General features: G+C 43.6%; 1 protein-coding gene across 1 annotated transcript in view; it reads right to left on the reverse strand.

Moving 5' to 3' along the window:
- GPC3 (glypican 3) overlaps positions 1–17,439 on the reverse strand; it is a 274,404-nt gene that overhangs the window by 113,226 nt on the left and 143,739 nt on the right. The gene's annotated exons all lie outside the window — the stretch shown is intronic.

Below are 17,439 nucleotides of genomic sequence, written 5' to 3' on the forward strand. Positions count from 1 at the left end.
TAAACGCTTACTGTTTCCAGTCCATTTTTACATTATTAAATATATATATATATATATATATATATATATCGGCTTACAAGGGGGAGGGGGAGACTTGGTGTTCTAGGCACCACCAAAAATTATACAAACCTGCCACCCCTGTGTATGCTGTTAGCACAGCAAGCAAGGGCACGGGTTGGGTAACACTTGGCACCTGTTAATTTGACAGCTAATGAGAAAGGCTTTAGTTCCTCAAGCGTAAGGAATGGGCCGCTCTGCACTTATCCTGCCATGCTGCCCAGATTTGACTGCTCATTAGGCGACTGCATATATTTGCATGACAATAGCACTGACATCAGAGAAAGAAATAAAAGGTTAACTGCATTAAGCATATGACAGAATCACTCTATTCCGGTGCCTATTTAAGGAAGCAAATTCAGTGAGTCAAAAAAGCAGCGGAGCCCACAAGGGACTTCTTAAGGGTTTCGAAAACCTGTGCTAGCCTGTTGAAGCCAGATATCTTTGCGTCCACTGAATCAGGTCTTGAATAACTAAGATAGGTGTATAAAGAGATTCCCCTTCCATTTCCACTCCTGCTGGAGTTATCCTTCTCCTTAAGAGAAACTACAGCTCCCCTGAGAGATTCTCAAATCCTTACTTTCAGCTCTGCCGCCCCTATAAAGACTGAAACCCCTAAACTCCCCTGATTTCTGTGACCCATGTCTACACTGATCTTAGATTCTAACGGACTCCTAGACTGACCTGATTCTCTACTGCAGTCAGAGGATGGACTTTTGTTCCCAGGGACTGTGACCTCATTTTGAGTCAAACTTTTTTTTTTTTTTAAATGTCTTTGATGTAAACAAAATTTTTCTTCTTTTTCATGTCTGCAGTATTCAGGGTTTAACGAAGGGAGAAAGCTACTGTGTGTTTTAAGAGAAGGCCAGCTGAGACTTCTGCTTATTACGCTAAACTCTGTTTATTTAATTGCTATCTTCTCTTCCCAACCACTTCCCAAGGCGGTGCGACCTAGGGCAGGGGTCTCAACCTTTTGCTCTCTGAGGCCCCCCTCAACAGGCTATAAAAACTCCAGGGCCAAGCAGGGGTGGGGGCTCGGGGCAGGGGCCTTGGGCATAGATGTAATTTGACTTCTATTGGGGGGGTGGGCAGGAGCCTGCGGTCCAGGGAGGGAGTGTCACCTCCCCCCCGACTCACTTCAGCAGGCCACCCACATGTCTGCACCCAAAAATTATAACTCAAAGGTTATGTGAGAATTTCAAAAAGTTTGAAGACAGCTTAGGGCGCAGGGCGGGGGTAACTAGGGGCTGTGTGCAGGCAGGGGGTAGCTCAGGGTGTAGGGAGAGGGATATTAGGGGCTGTGTGCTGGGAGGGCCCTCCTGCGGTCCCTGTTCCCAGAGGGATCTGCCAGCCACGGAGCCAGGTCTCCCCACCCGGGCAGCTCTTACCGGCTGCTGGGACTGCGATGATGCAAATACATAATAATAATGGTGAAGAGCAATTCAGAGTGTGAATGAGATTTCACCATTTCTGCAGGACTCCATGTCGCTGCTGGCCTGATTATAAGGAGCACTTGCCTCTAAGAGATTTTTAATTCCTGGGGTTTTCTTGTCCTGTGGAGTTTACATATTTGGGCAACAGCTGGTCAGGGCAGAGAGCAATGAGAGATTGCCTCCCTCTCTATTATATCTTTGTAAGTCTTTTCCTTTTGAGAGTGTGTGGGTGTGGGGGGGCACCATTTTCAGTGGTTTAGATCCATTATGGATGCTCCTACACCGTTTTATGGTTGAATTATATGTAGAGAGACTATGATACAAATGAAGTGGTTGATGGGCTTGAAGATATCTCACCCACAGCCAACTCTTACAATGGCATTGCTAGCCTTACCATAGCTGATGTTTAAAACCCCAGCTCCTGGAGTCAGGTTATGTGAGAATTTCTGCTTTCATATAAAAAAAAATAAATTCCTAGTCTTCCTGGAAGCAGAGAAAGGCATAAAAACAAGATCCAAGTGCACCCTGAAAGCTCAACACCCAGGAGGCAAAGAAAAAGAGTCTAAACTTTATTATAATTTTTTTTAAATCTCCTTTTAAGCTAATCTCATAGTTTTTCGGAGCCTGACTCCTTGTTTTTGAGCATTTGGAGCTGGGAATCCTGGTGCCTATTCAGATGACTCCTGTTTGCCTAATAAATCATCCTCATACTTAGCACTACACAGCACTTTCCATCTGTGAATCTCAAACAACTTTACAAAGGGGGAGGAGCAGCTTGGTTCTTATTTTACAGTTGAGGAAACAGACACAGAAGCAGAATGATTTGTTCATGGTCATTCAATAACTGCCAGTTTAATTTCCTGCCCTCTATTCCACGTTTTGTCCATGTACTCAGACACTCTAGTTTAAATTTATGCTCATTGCCTTTCCCCTGCTAATATGATCAAAAAAATCTTCACAATAAATAATTTCATTCCAGTTTTTTCCTATTATGCAGGTTGAAAAATAATATTTCCGCTATTGCATCACGGCTTATTGCAGGACAAATGCATGCATTTCATCTTGGCCTGACAAACCAGTTGTTCAGAGGAGATCTGCTCGCAGGAATAAAAGTTCACAGCATTGATAATCATTGCAAACAATATATTATGCTGCAAATGCAATTAAAAGCAAGACATTTGAAGTCAGGGTCTATTTCCTATAGTGCTTTTGCATTTTGTCACTGCCCGCTTTAATATCAAAATGTTGATATTTCATTTCTCATGGCTGGGAGCACTTGGCAAACTATGCAGCCGGTGACCCACCTGGTTATTCCTGTATTTATCACAGGCAGCTCCTGAAATTAGTGTTTTATACCTGCATTCAGAAAAGCACTTGAGTATGTGTGTAACTTTAAGCACGTGCTTAAATATCCTTTTGGAATAGGAACATTTTTTGAATTGGGGCTCCTTATTACAATATTTCCATTTTACCATTTTATTGTACATTGACAGTATACAAGATTTAAGCCAATCAAAATGATATTTTGTGTCTTACCTTTTTTCACTCTTGCCTGACAAACTCAGGGCCGCCCAGAGGGGGGGGCTGGTGGGGCAATTTGCCCCAGGCCCTGGGCCCCGCAGGGGCCCCCACGAGAATATAGTATTCTATAGTATTGCAACTTTTTTTATGGAAGGGACCCCCAAAATTGCTTTGCCCCAGGCCCCCTGAATCCTCTGGGCGGCCCTGGACAGACTGAAACAGAATGAAGATAAGATGTGGGATTAAGAGGCAGCTGTGGAAAAAAGAGGAACTAGGGGATTTACTGTAAGTGGGTGGAAAGAGGGCAGATTTATATTTACATCGATTTCAAAGATGGGTAGGGGACGTAGTTGGGTGTCTAAAGCTGCAAATCCCCGAGCCTATGTTCTTAAAATTATCAGTAAAATAATCCACTTGTTCTGAAACGTGGACACGGAGGAATGAAATAAATCTCCTGCAAGGACGTTAAATGTTTTAGATATCTGTACTGCTAGTTACAGTAAGAAAAGCACCCCTTTGGAAGAAGGTATACCTACCCCATCTCAACAGACAGAAATTCACCTAAGGGATTACTGGAGAAGTATCCCAAAATAACCTTCTGCTTTTCCACTTGCTGCCTGGTGCTAAATTATAGCATACAAAGTAAACACGACCAGACAATTATCCCTTCGACCGTAGGTAATTCAGCACATGTTGCAAGTACAGCCCCTGTTAGACATGGTTGTGGAGCAACATATTTCAGACATCAGAGGGACAGAACACTGGGTCTACGAACCTTTCGGCCCAGGTCCGCTCAAGTATTTAGGCTCCTCATTTCCATTTAAATCAATGGAATTTAGGGACTTCAAAACCTTTGAGGATCTGGGCCTTCCTGACTTCTGTCTCACAGCAGGAAGCAGAAAGGAGAGGAAGCTCGTCACAGTAGCTGAGGGCAGACCACCTCCACGCAAAGAGGATAGCTAGTGTGGGAGGCAAAGAGGTAGGGTGAGAAGGCTGCAATCACACATAGGGGCAGGGATGTCATTCAGTGGTTGTGAGGACTTCGGGGCAGGAGGGTCTGCTCCTGCTGGTGGGAGAAAGAGGAAGGAAAGAGACACAGGAGACAAGTTAGCTATGGGTGAGTTTGTTAACAGTGGTGGTTTCCTTTGCACATCTTTTGTGCATTTCTAGTATTGTATCATCTAGGTGCCTAGGGCGTAACGGAAGCAGTTTATAAATTAATCAGCTGTATTTCCCCGCTAAAGAGGAGTATATTCCTAGCAGTTTAAATTAAAGAGGAAAAGAAGATCTCTGTCATCTCATTCCATTCTGAAAGGTGAGTCAGACGTCTGGAAATGGGGTATGAGAGGTCATTAAACAGCAGTGTCAACACGGTCACACAATCTGCTCTAGCTGGTCTGTGTTCATTAGCTCCAACACTTCCTCTCTGCTCCTCCATTCAACGAGTATGGGAGATTTAATGATTCCAGGAGAAATACACTTTTAAACAACTAAACTACTTTATGGCTTTTTTCTTTTTAAACCGGATGGATCCAGTTTTGGAAGCCTGAGGCCACTCTAACAACGTAGCTAACAGTTACCTTCTGTACACTCTTCATTATTGAATATAATCTTCAGGTAGAGGGGAAATATTCTCAGAAACGCAGCATTAACTTGTTCACCAAAGACTTTAATAAGGCTCTTTTCCAATTACTACTCATAAAACCACAGTGAAAGAAAGCTACTGATTATACCCCATCTTCTTAATTAGTTCTCTCTCTTTCTGTCGATTAGCAACTTAATAGCAAGTGTACATATTTATATAAAACAGCTCAAGTGTGGCTTACCAGCTAAACTCTATCATAGCTGGCCATTTCATTACAGGCAAGTAAAAAGAGATCTCAGTTTTATATTATGTATGTGCACCCTCAGATGTATGTATGTATGAGAAGAGATGGGGTCCACCTGACCAAGAAGGGGAAGAACATCTTTGCGCACCTAGTGAGGAGGTTCCATGGGGGCAGGTGACAAAAGCCCACAGGTAAGTATAAAAAAAGGTGACCTTAACAAAGGGTTAGGTTGGGGGGGGGGGGGGGGGAGACCTGGAAAATTGCAATTGGGTCAAGGAATGTTGTAAGCAAGACACGAGCAGTAATTCTTCAGCTGTAGTCCGCGCTGATAAGGCCTCATCTGGAGTATTGTGTCCAGTTCTGAGCACCACATTTCAGGAAGGATGTGGACAAATTAGTGAAAGTCCAGTGAAGAGCAACAAAAGTGATTAAAGGTCTAGAAAAGATGCCCTATGTGGAAAGATTGAAAAAAATGGGTTTGTTTAATCTGAAGAAGAAAAGATAACAGTTTTCAAATACATAAAAGGTTGTTACAAGGAGGAGGAGGAGGGTGAAAAATTGTTCTCATTAAATCACTAAGGATAGGACAAGAAGCAATGGGCTTAAATTACAACAAGGGAGGTTTAGGTTGAACATTAGGAAAACCTTCCTACTGTCCGGGTAGTTAAGCACTAGAACAAATTGCCTAGGGAGGTTGTGGAATCACCGCCATTGGAGGTTTTTAAGAACAGGTTAGGCAAACACCTGTCAGGAATGGTCTAGTTATTACATTGTCCTGCCTTGAGTGCAGGGGACTGGACTAGATGACCTCTTGAAGTCCTTATCAGTCCTACACTTCTATGAAAAGCAAACTGTGAAAGTGATCATGAAATGACAGATTTCATGATCCTAAGGAAAGAAATAAGTGAGAGCAGTAGAATAAGGATAATGGACTTCGAAAAAGCAGACTTCAACAAACTCAGAGAACTGGAAGGTAAGGTCCCATGGGAAGAAAATCTAAGGGGAAAAGGAGTTCAGGAGAGCTGGTAGTTCCTCGAGGAGACAAAATTAAAGGCACACACTGCAAACTATTCCAATGCAAAGGAAAGATGGGAAGAATAGTAAGAGGTCAATATGGCTCCATCAGGAGCTCTTTAATGACCTGAAAATGAAAAAGGAATCCGACAAAAGGTGGAAACACGGTCAAATTGATAAGGAGAAGTACAAAAGAACAGCACAAGTACATAGGGAAAAAATCAGAAAGACTAAGGCATAAAACGAATTACACCTGGCAAGGGATATAAAAGACAATAAAAAGAGGTTCTTTAAATACTTTAGGAGCAAGAGGCAGACGAAGGAAAGTGTAGATCCCCTTCTTACCAGGGAAGGAGAACTTATAAGTGATGACATCAAGTAAGCTGAGGTGTTTACTTCCTATTTTGCTTCAGTCTTCACTAAAAAGGTTAACGACCCCAGTTACTCAATATAATTATTATTAACAACCAGGGGGAAGGAATGCAAGTCAAAATAGGGAAAGAACAGGTTAAAGCAGTGTTTCTCAAACTGGGGTCCGTGGGCCCCACTGATCAACTCCTCCGCCTCCCTCCCAGCGCCTCCTGCACACCGCTGTTCTCGAGTGTGCAGGAGGCACTGGGAGGAGGGAGAGGAGCGGGGATGGGGCACACTTGGGGGATGGGGGCAGAAAGAGGTGGGGAAGAGAAGGGGCAGGGGTGGAGTGAGGGCGGGAAGAGGTGGGGCGGGATGGGGCCTTGGGGAAAGGGTGGAGTGGGGGTGGGGCCTGGGGCTGAGCGGGGGGCTTAGGGGTCCGCAGCAAAATTTTAAATGTTAACGGTTAAAGAGTACTTAGATCAATTAGATGTATTCAAGGCAGCAGGGCCTGATTAAATTCATCCCAGGGTACTTAAGAAGCAGGCTGAAGCAATCACAGAGCCCTTAGCAATTATCCTTGAGAACTCCTGGAGGATGGGAGAGGTCCGAGAACGCAGGAGAAGGGCAAACATAATATCTATCTTTATAAAGGGAGCAAGGAGGACCTTGGAAGTTATAGACCAGTCAGCCTAACCTCAATATCTGGAAAGATACTGGGGCAAATTATTAAACAATCCCTTTGTAAGCACCTGGAAGATAATAGGTTATAAGGAATAGTCAACATGGATTTGTCAGGAACAAATCATGTCAAAGCAACTTCGTTTCCTTCTTTGACAGGGTTACTGATCTAGTCGATATGGGGAAGCAGTAGATGTGATGTACCTTGATTTTAGTAAAGCTTCTGACACAGTTACGCATGATATTTTCATAAGCAAATTATGGAAATGTGGTCTAGATGAAATTACTATAAGGTGGATGCAAACTGGTTGAAAGACCGTACTCAAAGAGAAATGATCAATTATTTCTGTCAAACTGGAAGGGTATATGTATCTAGTGGGATCCCACAAGGGTCAGTCCTAGGTCCGGTACTGTTCAATATTTTCATTAATGACTTGAATAATGGACTGGAGAGTATGCTTATAAAATTTGCAGATGACACCAAGCTAGGAGGGGTTGCAAGCACTTTGGAGGACAGGATTAGAATTCAAAATGACCTTGACAAATTGGAGAATTGGTGTGAATTCAGTAAGTGAAATTAAATAAAGAGAAGTGCAAAGTATTTCACTTAGGAAGGAAAAATTAAATGCAAAACTACAAAATGGGGAATAACTGCAAGGTGGCAGTACTGCTGAAAAGGATCTAGGGGTTATAGTGGACCACAAACTGAATATGAGTCAACAACGTGAAGCAGCTGCAAAAAAGACTAATATGATTCTGGGATGTATTAACAGGTGTAAGACACAGTAGGTGCTGACTGGATCCGCCAGGATCCCTTTTCAACTTGGTGTTCCAGTTGAAAACCGGACACCTAGTCACCCTATTTGGGGTGCTTGTTCCCCTCATTATACTGAGGTATGCTTCTCAAATAAAGCCTAAAATAGAAGTGTCGCAATTGTGAATAATGCAAAATAATAAAAATCTCTACTGAGATTAGCTGCTGGTAAAATTAATGCATTCAGGGCCAAGGAAGGTCTTATCAAAGCCCTACATTCAACAGAAAAAAAAAGAAAGAACCTATAGAAAAAGATTTTTTTTTATGTTTGAAGCTACCAGATCTATATAAAAATGTTTTTTCTTAAAATTGGTTCCAGTCTAATCCAATTAAAGGTCAGTACAGAGATAATGTACTGAAAATGTGGCACGCAAGGTACAAAAGACTCATTAGATTTTTCACGATAAAGGGATTAATTCTTTTTTCAAAGCCAAATCCGGTTTATTGAAAATGTAAATAATTATTTTATACAAATGTTTCTCTCTTAGGGACTTTTTCCAGATTTTGTTGTCACACATCTTGTTTTCATGTGTAGCATAGTTAGTACAACTGAATTACAGAAGGACATACAACATTAGATTAGGTTCTGCTTGATTGAACATATCTTTAAAATGGAAAGCTGTGCACACTTTTAACCTTGTTATGGTGCTGTCTTGCATAGGCGATTAAGACATAAAAAGTGACTCACACTTACCAGCACGCTATTTGCGTGCGACTGTTTTTGAAGATGGATTTGACTTTCTTATAGCACCTTTATTAACTCTGTCAACCTGTAAGTAATAAACCCGATTGGCAACAGTGAATTCCAGTAAATCAGTATTAGTGACACGATTCAGGATTGAGAGGAAAAACCTCAGTGATCAACTGGACATTTTAAACCTGTGTTTATCTTTTTAGCTACAATTCAGTTCACACGTTGCCCATGACATTTCCCACCTGTACATTATGGAGGAAAATTTATTGCAAATTTTTTTGGATTGAAAACATGCACACTTATTTTCTACACCTGCAACACCAGCAAGCCACTTTTATGGAGGGCTTCCCCCCCTCCACCTCCCCACCCCCCCGTCTCTTTCAGGGCGATTGGCAGGCTGACCGGCTGGAAAACAGCCCTTTGCACGGATAGCCCTTTCCATCTGATGCTATCCAAGGGCTTTACATTCCTGAAGTAATTCAAGCTGCACAACCTACCTCTGGCCATTTCTGAACGATTCTGGCCTTTTTGCCTAGTGACCTAATACCGCACATAGCAGTCATTGCTTAGGCACTGACAGAGGGCAGAGAGCTAGCAGAGCAATGGCTCCACTCCCTCCATGTAGGCCAGCAGCGCTGAGGGGATGACGACGCAGGGGTGTCCTGTGCCGTGCTCCCCCTCCCGGACATCAGGGGAATTCTAGGCAGCGTTGTGTCTCTCTGAGGGAGAAGGCCTCCCGCGCTCTCTCTAGCATGGGGCAGCTCCACAGGCTAGGCCACAGCAGACGGATACTGAACGGGTTCATACTGAGGTTACTAAACAGAGCTGCCGCAGCCTCCCCTATTATAACTCCAGGTGGGACTCTAGACTCCTACCCAGCAACAACGGGCTGGGGGGCGGAGGGGAAATCCAGCCCAGAGAGAAGGCACCAGCACAAGCTAGTGCTGCCACTCACCAGTGTATCGCCACAGCTCACAGACCCGTTGGCCATAGACTGCTGCTCCCCCTTCTTGTAGAGAACACCAGCCGTGGAGCTCTTCACCTCAAGGGCACACGAGGGCTGAGTTCCCCTGCACGACCTATCCCGCTTCCCTGTGCCCCACGCAGTGGAATGGAGCCACTTACGCTGCATTTTGACCCCACTCAAGCTGCAGTGGGACCTGGACCATCAGGCCTTTCAAACGTGACTCATCTTGACAAAGCTTCTTGTTAGGTATGGGCCAGTTTCTGCCACTAATGCAGGTGTCTGGCTTCCACTGACCTCCATGGGCGCTTGTGACAATTCCAATTTGTCCCCATGCATCTGTGCCTGAGCATCCCCTTGTGGTGGGCGCGATACATGCAAGAACCCCGTCTCTGAGTCAATTTTCCCACAACCATCTTCAGCCTGCTCCAGCTGTAGGGGTGACTGGGCGCTCCGGTCGGGTCATTTTAACGCATTCAACCCGACCCAGGGTAACAGAGGGTACAGTGACACTGTTAAAAAAAAAAAAAAAAAAACCATCACAGCAAATCTCAGAGCCTGGGTCAACTGACTTGGGATCGCACTACAGAGCTAAAAATAGCAGCATAGACATGCCTGCACAGGCTGGAGCCTGGGCTGTGAAACCCAGCCAGGGGGCAAGGGAGGTGGGTCTCATAGCACAGGTTCTGGCCCAAGCTACTCTTAAACCCATAGTGCGAGGCTAAGTCAGTTGGCCCAGGCTCTGAGACTCGCTGCTGCGGGATTTTTTAGCAGTGTAGACAGACCCTAAGTCACTTGGTCTAAATCCCCAAAACACACTAAACCGAAGTCCAGCCGGGCTCAGCGTCAGCCCCTTCCATGCAAGCGAACACCCTGCTCCAATAGCTTGTCTTGCCATTCGGTGATTCATGGCTCTTCTCCAGCCAAATCGTCTGGGCCAGCCCAACCTACTCCCGAGGGGTCCAGGAGGTCACAATCCATCCATAGCCCCTGGTCTGAGCCAGGCCCCGTATCCCACACAAACACAGCCTGTCTGCTTTCCTTCGCCAACAGCCCTCGTCTGCTGGGTTTCCTCCTCTTATGTCAAACACACAGCACGGCTAGAGTGGGGCCTGGCTAAATGAGGCCAGGGCTGCTCTTTAACCCCTTCCTAGCAGGTGCGGTGTTTGTCTAGCCCATCACAGAGCTCCAGTCACGGCAGCTGAGTTCAAGGCGCACATCGACCAGCAAGATTTGCTCCTTCACTGTTAAAATAGAACAAGAACCAAATGAGACCTTAGCCGTGCCTGTGCCACCCCACTGATTTACATAGGGCTGAGCAGCAGTACAAGGGGAACACATTACGGCTCGGCCTGCTTAAAGGGAGACGTGTTGAGCTAAATACTAAACCCAGCTTGTAATCTTATAAACAGGTTTTTTCTTTTCATACAGGATCACACGAGTGACACAGAAGCACCCACTCAATGGCTTTTATTGTCTTTACATAAGGAACACTAGGTCAGCTTCATCCCTGCTGTAACTCCACTGATTGTAATGGATACAATGATATTACCATCTCGAACATCAGTTTTTTATGCTATGTTGGCTATTTCTACCCCAGAGATTCCTGAATTATTTGAAAAGATCAAATAAGATAGGACAGAGCCTTTTCAGGGGCTTGGCACTGGGCCAGACTAACGCTTGATTATTTTATTTTAGCCAACATTTATCTTTCATTCTGAAAGGCATTACAAAGCTATTGCAATTGGACATCTTCGCTTGCGGTTGCTTAGAACCTCAGTAGTGTTTAGCTTTGACAGCCAAACTAAATGGGCACCGTTTTTCCCCTCGCTATCTCATATAAAAACCAAAAAGTGGTGGGATGTAATATGAGAACAGCATACTAGCCAACCATAGCCACCATCAGAAAAAGCTGCTGAAGAATTCAGGGCCAGATCCTATAAGATGTTCCATCGCCACTGCCAGATAATAGCAGTGGAGGATGCTCAGCACCTCACAGGATTAGACAGACCCCTTAAAGCCTACCATAGCCTATTGGTTAAGAGATAACAGCATAAGTTAGTTACGAAAGAAAAACAAAGGAATCACTGTGACAGAGACCATTCAATTTTCAGGTCAATATCTCACCAACATGCAGTCTAAGAGTAAATAAACTCAACAAAGAAGTAATGCCAAACATTTAAATTATGCCTTGCATTAGTGTCCCTAACCACAAGGCTCTGGGCTCATGCATTGCACACTACCTCTCCAGGTCAGTGCTTAAAAAACATTATTTCTACTAGGGAAGCTAGAGTGCTAGAGAAATAGGAGTGAAACCTGATTAGGTTAGAAAGATACACCTGCACAAATAATTGCTGAATTCAGCAGCTGCTCTTTTTAAAATGGAAATAGCTCTGCTAAAATCGCTGTTGGCTATAGACCCAGCTTCCTGGAGTCACGTCTCAACCAAACGATCCCGTCAAAGAATAATGCAGTTAGAGGCAAACGTTGCCCTCCTGCACACATCTGAGGGGAGACTTTGCACCCCCGGGGGTTTATTAGTGGGCAAAAACAGGTTAGAGATGAAAAATGACACCAAAGAAACTCAGAGCTCATTTGGCACTAATCAAGAGAGATTATTCCGGAGTTCTGTTAGCAGAGAGTCTGTGCACTCACTGCTGTGGATAACTGGAAAGCCAACCTTTATCGTTTTCCCATCGTTTATTTCAATTTATTTGTATGTGGTGTCTTTTGTGCACAGTTTCTTGAACCACTTTACAATCAGAGTGGAAAGTGAGAGAACATTTTACAGTGCTGAACGCAAGCCACTCCTACAGATAATTTTAACTTAAATGGAAAATTCATTGCTACCCAGAACTTCATTTTCTAGAGACTAAAAAAGAAAAAAAATATATACCACTCAGAGTATACTCTTTTTGCATTGCTGAGGGCCACTTTTACATTTCTGTTTTGTTCTCGGCGCATTTGGCAGCATTGCTAATGGGAGAGTTAGTTATATTTTAAGATAGCAGCACTCCTGGGGATTACTGTCATTGGAAGTAAACTCAGAGCAGCTAACACGAGAGATGCCCTGTGATTGACCTCAGATGGAGTTCTTAGTGGAAATTACAGTCATAGATAATGAGGCCAAAAGAGGTTTTAGTGTAAAAAGCATAAATAGATGGATATTCATGAACATGAGTCTAGCTTTCCAAAGCAGCAGATCTTAGGCAGGGATAAAATCTTCACAAAAGGGAAGCAGAATTGTTTTAAATTATTATTATATTTTTAATAGGCAATGTGTATTAATAGAGGTTTTGGGAGGTCACTGTTATTAGGATGAGAACCACAGAAATGTTGTCTGGACAGCTATATTAGCATCAAATACATTTTCTACATCCTTTTTTGAAAAAAGTATATGTGGGCAATTAAGAAACATAAACCAGTACAGTCGCACCAGCCCCAGGAGAGAGGATAAAAAGTTGACCGACTACATTCATTGTAACACACAGCTAGGGTTTGTTGTGCAGCTGGTGTGAAAGGGAAGGGACGGGTGCCACACAATGCTGCCTTGGGAATCCCTGGCTCTAAACTTACTTTCTGCCTTCAAGCCCCCCGAACCCAAACTGGTCAACTGACACCACAGGTGAGCGTTTGGGGGTAGGGTGGCTGAGGGTGTTTGTTAATGTGTGGGGCAACTGGGTGGAAGAAGTTGAGGAGTTGGTTATTCAGGATCGCCCCTAGGATCAATTTTAAACAACTTTGGAGATCTAAATACGGGACCTGATTAGCTGACCTTGACAGCTTCTCTTGGCCCCAGTGAGGTTGTGCATGCTCAACACCCTTGAAAATCAGACCAGGTACTTCGGTGGCTCACTATGGCCTTGTGTGCCTAATCTTAGAGATCCAAGGCTGAACATTTTGGCCCCTTCCCACCACGGTCCTCCACTCCCCTGCAGAGTCTACTTCACAGCCCTAGTCATTTTCTTCTCCAGTTGTTTAACTCTACCTCTCCCCTGATCTCTTTCTGCTGCTTCTTCCTCCCAGAAGAAGAATCAAAGGGTCTCTTTGACTTGCTTTCATGTTCCCTGAATTAATCAGCTGGTATGCAACGCTCACGATGTCTTAGAGCAACTGTGAATGTTCTGGTCCCATACAGTGAATGGGGTGGATTCCCAAAATGTTGGCATTGATTTGACAACGTAACTGAATCTTTCAAAATGATAAAGCTTCTCAAATGCTGAAAAAGTATTCAAACAAGCCGTTAAATATGTCATTCTGGTCCACCCTGGGGGTTACTAGTCCAAACTAGTCCAGTACTACAGGAGATTTCGGTTCAGGAAAGTCCTTGGGACAGAACTGTACCAGTACTACAGGAGCCCCTCCTCCGTGGGTTCATTGAGTGGGAATGGAGGGATGCCTGTCCCACCTGGGCAATATGAGGAATGCACAAGTTACATCATGTTATAAGAGGGAGGGAGATTCAGGGGTGGAAAAGCCAAAATTGTCTCCGTCTATAAAATACAACTATGAGATGGGGGGAAATTTTGTTTTATGTGGTGAAAGCAGTTGGATAGCATACAAAAAGTTGTGCAATAAAACCACATTCATTTCATTTCTGACATTTTTATTTGCTTTATATCACAGAGTCGCCTTCTCTAGCACGGTCTACAGCTGTGCAAGCGAACATCATCTCCCGAAATGAGAGCGCATTAGGACAAAAGAGCTTTTGAAATGCTCAGGATCTAAGTGTAAAGCAGCAGTGGCAATATACTCTGACTCTCCTCAGCCACTGGAAAGGGCATGACCTCATAGATCCAAAAAACAAGCATTAAACTAAAGGGGATTCATAGGCTCCTTCTGACATTAGCTGGGAATGTTTGCAAGGCATCCTGCTGTTTATAACTTACATGCACCTTGCACTTACTGCACATAATGCCTGCTTTAAAAAGTGAAATCAAATTGTAAGACACACTCTCCTTAAAATACAGTAGCCTCTGGAAGCTCTTTTTACTCTTACAGCATAAACCAGTAGAGATATGCATATCATCGAGGACCTGATCCAACTCCTATTGAAGTTAATGGAAAGATTGCTATTGGCTTCAATGGTTATTGGATTGGGCACCAACTGAGTTCAACAAAGGGACTTTTATGCACTGGCCATGATGTGTGTTCAAGACACTTCTAAAAGCTACTGTTAAAAAAGAAATAAACTTTTTTTTTTTTTTTTTTAAGTGGCTGCCACTGCCAACTCCATTCAAGTGGAACAAGGTCTCAGAGGACAGAACTCTTCTATTCAAAAGGATGGGGACATTTACAATTCTAGTAAATGAAGCAAAAAAATTAAGATGGAAATTTAAAAATCACATCTGTCATCAGCAAACTCACTCGATTTGTTTTTATACTGACAGGTTTAATCATCATTTAGCAGTGGTATCCCGCAAAAACAATTTAACATTCTATTGTACAATGCACAACCAAAACAAAGGAGTCATAAACTCAGCTTGACTCCTCTCTTTTTTCTTCCCAACTACGTTAGCACTAACAGGAACAAAAGTAAGATAAGTCCAATTGGACCCACAGGAAATTCAGATGCACTGCACCATCTCTGCAGCTCAGTTCCAAAGAGCCAGGCACTTTTCGTGTTCCCTAAATGACGAGGGTATAACAAGGATCATTTGAATTGAGTGTATTTTGTCGGGAATCAGGGAGGGGGTATTTGAATGATGGTGTTATCAGAGCTTTTGGACAGGGGATCATAGGATTAACCACAACCAACCCTCACATGTTAAAAGGCGTTAACTCTGTGTACACTCGGGACAAAGTCATGGTTGATAGCCAACGGTGGATGAACAATGACCTCTTTCCTCAGTCTAGACATGGGGTAAAGCTTTCAAGAGCACATGAGTGACTTAGGAGCCCAAGTCCCAATTTTGAAGGTGACTTAGGAGCCAATGATGTTTAGGAGGATAGATCCCATTTTCAAAAGTGACATATGCACCGTTGTTCCTAAGTCTCCCAGAGGCTTTTAAAAATTTTACTCAAGATTTAAGTGCCAAAAAGGTTATACCAACATGCTGGATTGCACAAAAGTATTCAAGAATAATTTTCCACTCATTCTCTCAGCTCTGGCCAGGGCCCAAACAAAGCAGGAATTTATAGATCAAAATGCCTATACAGTTTAATATGTTTGCAAGGTGCTATCATACTTATTTAAGAAAATCATTAAGATCAAAACTTCTTTAACTAAATAATTTTAACATTTCCAAGATATTTTTGAAGCAACAGGAATTTTACTGAGATTGTCTTCAAAGACCAGGTTTATTTTTCAGGCTGCAGAGTTGACAGACATTGCTTTACTATCTTACCTGTTACATCAGTCACGTTACAATATATACCACAAAGTGACCAACAAAACCAGGCATGAAAAACCCACCTGGGAATTGCAGTGAATGGGTGCTAGTATACTGAACACTGAAACATCCCACATTTTTCAAATGTATTTGCAGTGAACAGAACTAGATGCACGAATTAATTACAGAGCAGTTTGAAGATTAAACCTTTCTGATAACGGAAAATATCGTGGCAATATGGCCAACTGACAATTCCAAGAGCTAATGTAATACAAAGGAAGCTGCACTAGCAATGGTACAAAGAAACTGATTTCAGAAGCCCTATTGGAAAAAAGACTTGCCATAATAATGCCATAATTTCAAAGCAGTTGCTGGAGCTTTCCCTAGACGTTTCTCACAAACTCCAGTGTAGAAAAAATCTAACTATTAGCAGAGAGGGAAACTCGTAAGAGCCCCTGCTGGGTCGCTGATCACACCTGACATTGTGATCCTACTCCTAGAAGAGATGCAACTTCTAGCAGGTCACCAGGAGAGCCATCTCAAAAGGAAGATTAGTCAAACAGAAGTTTAAAAAGGTGCAATCAACATCTAACGAATGCTGGTAAAAATTACATCACTACCATTGTGTGGACAATAGGCTCCTTGGCCGACAGCTCCAAAAATACCTTAGAATCACCATATGCGACGACAGAAGACATTTTCATCCTTGCCTGCAGAAGTCCTTTTAATTTAGTGTTTCTGAATTTAGTTTTTATGCAACTTTCCCGACCAATTGAGGCCAACGTTAAGCACGTTTCAGTGGTGCCACTGACACCAAAACAGTAACTCTCGTTTCTACACTTTCATGATCTTCCCATCAGGATTCCAAGGAAACCGCCTCCCACGCCGAGTAATTGCAGCTCGGTCGATTAAATTCTGAGTACCTGAAATTTCCCCCCTGCAGTTTCATTTGATTAAGGCCATATATAGGCTTCTACCAAATATTTCAATGGGCACCCAGGGCCGCTGAGAGTGGGTTCGGGCCCCGGTGAAAAAAAAATTTTGGGCCTCCCAGCAAGGGTGGACCAGCTAAACAGGGCCGACATGAGGGGGTGGGGGGGAAGCTGGGGAAGCCGGGCCCGGAATTTTTTCGGGCGCCCCAGCAAGGGCGGACCAGCTAAACAGGGCTGACGAGAGGGGTGGGGAAGCTGGGCCCCGGGCCCCCTTCCGGACCGCTGGGCCCCAGTAATTTGTACCGGCTTCCCCACCCCTCTCGTCAGCCCTGTGTGCACCCACCGACACTAACACTTCCAAACCTGTATCCAAACTTTGCCCCATCTGCAATTCAGGTTGGCTTCATTTCCTATCCTAAACTGCTGCGTAGCATTGCTACACGCTGTTGCATTTTACCCCAAGAGTGGCTGCTTTTTTACGTGGTGGCTGAGGTGATGCAGATGAATTGGGATCTATCAATCAAAAAAGCTCCTAAAATTGATAAGCATATTTAGGAGAAAAAGTTGATATTTCCGTGTGGACTTTGTATACCTTTTCTAGGGTATGTGCTTGCTTTGCTTCCTGATGGTATCTGCAATAGATGTAACACAGATTCTGCTGTATTTATCCATCTGGATTTTTGTTTACCTTGATGTTCCAGCAATTCATCCATGAGTTAATCCCAGTGCAGAACGGCAAGTCTCCTGCTTTTTGTTCTAGATAATGCTTCGCAATTAGAGAGCTATTGTAAGGCACGAGTATTCATCACACTTAATC

The sequence above is a fragment of the Emys orbicularis genome, chromosome 9 (genome assembly GCF_028017835.1).
Source record: "Emys orbicularis isolate rEmyOrb1 chromosome 9, rEmyOrb1.hap1, whole genome shotgun sequence".
Lineage (NCBI taxonomy): Eukaryota > Metazoa > Chordata > Testudines > Emydidae > Emys > Emys orbicularis.